Raw genomic sequence first — 3,594 nt, 5'->3', positions numbered from 1 at the left:
AAGTTTGTGTGCCTCTTCCATCTCTGAAATACTCAGTTAAATAAATTAATAAATTTGGTTTTCTTGGATCATTTTTTTTCTCTATTTTCTTAAACTTGGTTTCCATTGTTTGCTCCAAAAATGTACTAATACCCTACTGTGGTTTAATATTTTTCAAGAAATGGTGAAGCTCTATTTTACCTCTTTACAACCTTATCATAGAAATATTTGAACATGTCCCAAATCAAAGATATAAGTATATTGCTAATCCTGTGTCATTCTGTCCAGCTTGCCTCACTCACACTGCAAACCCCAAAACATCATCTTTTTTTATTTTTTGGATTCGTTGGAAGTCAGTCTAAAATTTAGCACTTCAAATACAAATACTTTAATACAAATCCCTAAAATTAAGACTTTAAAATATGCAATAAGAAGACCCCCAGCAAGAATTGCTGAATATTATCAAGTATTTAGGAGCCATTCTAGTTGCTTTGATTACCTAACAAATATAATCTCACAATATTTTCTAAAATCTGGATCCAAACAAGGTAGAACAATTTCTGCATCTATGTTCCTTTGGTTTATTTCAAAGTACGGGTTCTAATCTCTGTGCTTTAGTGTGTGCACGTCTGCATGCATGCATACACACAAGCACATGGGAAATTTGCTTGATAAAGAAACTTGCCACTCTGTTCTGCAGAATGTTCCTTATTCTGAATTTTCAGATTATACCCTGATATCTTACTATGTTTTTTATTTTGGGGGTATTTTTTTGTTTTTGTTTTAGGCCCAAACAACTATATTTTCATAACACTGTGGCTTTCAGTCCCCCAGGACAAGGGGTACAGTCAGAAAGGAAGTTCTGTGCCAGCCTCCCAGCCATCCTGCTCCCACCAATGTGTGCCCATTCAAACCCCAGGACAACCCTGCAGCTTACTAGGCAATTTTAGTCCACCTGTTCCTTCTGACCCTTCAGGCCTCTGTACTGCTGGGGCATGAGGATGGGTGGAAGTGGCAGAGCTTGGCGTGGCCTAGGATAGACAGAGGAATCTCAGGTGGGCCAGTTTCCAGGGAAGGGTAGTCTGCTGTAGGGCAGGGACTCCTGGGATGCAAACAGGGCTGTCACCAAGCCCATACTGGGTCTTCCGAGTGAGTGAAAGAGATCTGTGCACTGGACGGGTCTACAAAGTCCTCAAAGAGACCGGCAGTGTTTCTGAGTCCAGTGAGGGAAACCCATGCAACAGTGATGGGCCCAGGGCCTCCAGAACCATGTGGCGAGTGGGGAAGTGTGCAAGTGTGAGTGGGGAAAGGGCGGGAGGGCTGGGGGTTGTGTTGCCTCCTACTGGACTTTAGACCATTTCTCCACCACAGGACAGAAGTGATCTAGAGCTTGGCAGCATTGGCGAAGCCCACCCAGACTGTTGTCTCAGTCAAAGATGGTGTAGTAGCAGCCAATAAAGACATCACCCAGGATCCAGAGAGGCCCGCTGGGCAGGGGAATGTTCATGCCCATGAAGCCTCTCAGGCAGATGGTCTTCTCACCTTGTGACACTTTGAGAACATAGTGATCTGGGCCCAGGGCATAGTCACTGCCTCCAAACTACATGATGACCGAAGGCAGTTTGGACACCTCACAAGGGATCATTTACTTGCCCTGGATCAGCAGGAGGGCCCCAATGGCCTTCTACAGGTCCTTCACTTCATCCACAGGGCCTGAGAGGAGGGAGGTGCCTGTGTCCATGATGGCCTATGATCCCCCTTGCATAAATTCAGCCTGTTGCCCACCTCCAACTGGTCCATGTGGACCTGCCATTAGGCCTTGCAGGTGATATTCAGGTAGGTGAAGGAACCCATGTAATACTTGCTGTCAGTGCCACCCAGCATCAGCTCCCGGCCAGGTTGTGCAGTCAGATCCCTGTTCAGGTAGAAGGAGAAGACGTTCTGTTCTACCAGCTTCTGCTCCATGAGGTTGTCAAAGACTGAAGGCACATTGTTGAGAGAGATATGGGGGTAAGCCATGCCCAGGATGCCATCAAACTTGGCCGCAATGAAGGCTGCTTGATGGCCTCCCCAAAAATCTTCTTTTTCACTTCCAGATCCTCTGCGTTAGACGTGGATGACTTACAGGGAACCAACACAGTGTCCTGGCTCAGGTACCCAGAAAGTCTGCTTGAATCATAGTGGATGTCAAGGGTTGAGCCATTCTTCACATGAGTGCTAGACTTGTCACTGTGGTACTTGTGGCAGAATCAGCTGACTATTTCAAGCATATCGCATTGGGTAGAGGGGACCCACAGGTTAGAGGATCCAGTATTGAAGATGACTGTGAAGCACTGTGCTGGGGTTTTAATGCCGATCTCCCCATAGTACTGAGCATTCATGTAGTTTCTTTAGCTGCTCAGGAACTAGAGCCCTGTGGTCTTGCTGGACAACTGTGGTGAGTACTTAGTCAAGGGCCCACTGACAATCTGTTCTTCCACGGAACCCCCTGCCTCCATCATGGTGTGGTGAATGGACCTGAGCTTGTGCAGGGGAATTCTAATGAGTGTGCTAGTGGAGTTGGCCAAGAAGAGGAGGGCAAGCAGCATGTGGAGAGGAGACTGCATGGTGGTGACAGCCAGGTCCAAGGGGGAGTGCTGTTACTGTGGTTCTATCTAGGAGAGTTTCATTCTATTTTTGCAAGATTGTTTTGTAGGCAATTTTCCATATTTTCTGTTACATATTCAGGAAAATAAAGTTCAGTGGTATCTCTGCAATATCAGGTTTAAGTAATAGATTGCAAAATATTTTCAGTCTGATATATTTTAAAATTCCTCACCAACAAATTACCTAAGGCATCAGTAATCATAGCTTCATCGTTTTGTTAGTGTTGTCCCAAAATTGATAATGCATTACTACTTGTAGGGATAATAGCTACAATTTCCCTATTATGAAGGATTTTCCTTTCACAAATACTTGTATACATCAAGCATAGTTCTTAAAGAAAAGATGAAATAATGTCCAAGATTGTCCTTAGCTTCATAGTTTCTAGAATAAATTTTGTCTTGTAAACCCAAAATTGGGAGCTCGAGATGTTTTTGAAGTATTTTTATGACCACATAGGTTATAAATACATTCAAGACAATTTAGCTTTTTCAGCTATCAGGGTTTTTTTTTTGATGGTCTAAACTGTACCATTTAGGTCCACTAGAAGGTGGTGCATCTTCTGATGCAGTCTAACTCACTGGCAGACTTGCATGACCCAATGCCATTGCCTGTAGTATCTAGAAATAATTAATTGTCTTTGAGGTGCCTTTTTTGTGAGAACTAAGAGTTTGAGATCACTACTAGTTGGAATATAAGGGAGTTTATCTCTGCTGGTTAGTGTTGTTTAGGTATTATTGTCATCGTTTTTGTAAACAGAACTAGGAAGTACATATCTTTTTAAAATGACAGTATATGGTCCAGAGTGGTGGCACAGGTCTGTAATCCCAGCACGTGGAAGGCTGAGGCAAGATGATCATTGTGAGTTTGAGACTAGCCTGATTACAAAGTGAACTCAAGGCCAGCATAAACTACATAGCAAGACCCTGTCTCAAAAAGACAAAAAAAAAAAAAAAGTAAAGAAAGAAAGAA

At 43.4% G+C, this 3,594-nt stretch overlaps 1 pseudogene; it reads right to left on the bottom strand.

Moving 5' to 3' along the window:
- Nucleotides 1-1,405: 1,405 nt before the first annotated feature.
- LOC101575475 lies at nucleotides 1,406-2,585 on the bottom strand (annotated as a pseudogene).
- Nucleotides 2,586-3,594: the final 1,009 nt, after the last annotated feature.

This window comes from Octodon degus, unplaced genomic scaffold, assembly GCF_000260255.1.
Source record: "Octodon degus isolate 3935 unplaced genomic scaffold, OctDeg1.0 scaffold00098, whole genome shotgun sequence".
NCBI classification, from domain to species: domain Eukaryota; kingdom Metazoa; phylum Chordata; class Mammalia; order Rodentia; family Octodontidae; genus Octodon; species Octodon degus.
Note: the sequence above shows the minus strand (reverse complement) of the source record. Positions and strands in the feature narration are given on the sequence as shown.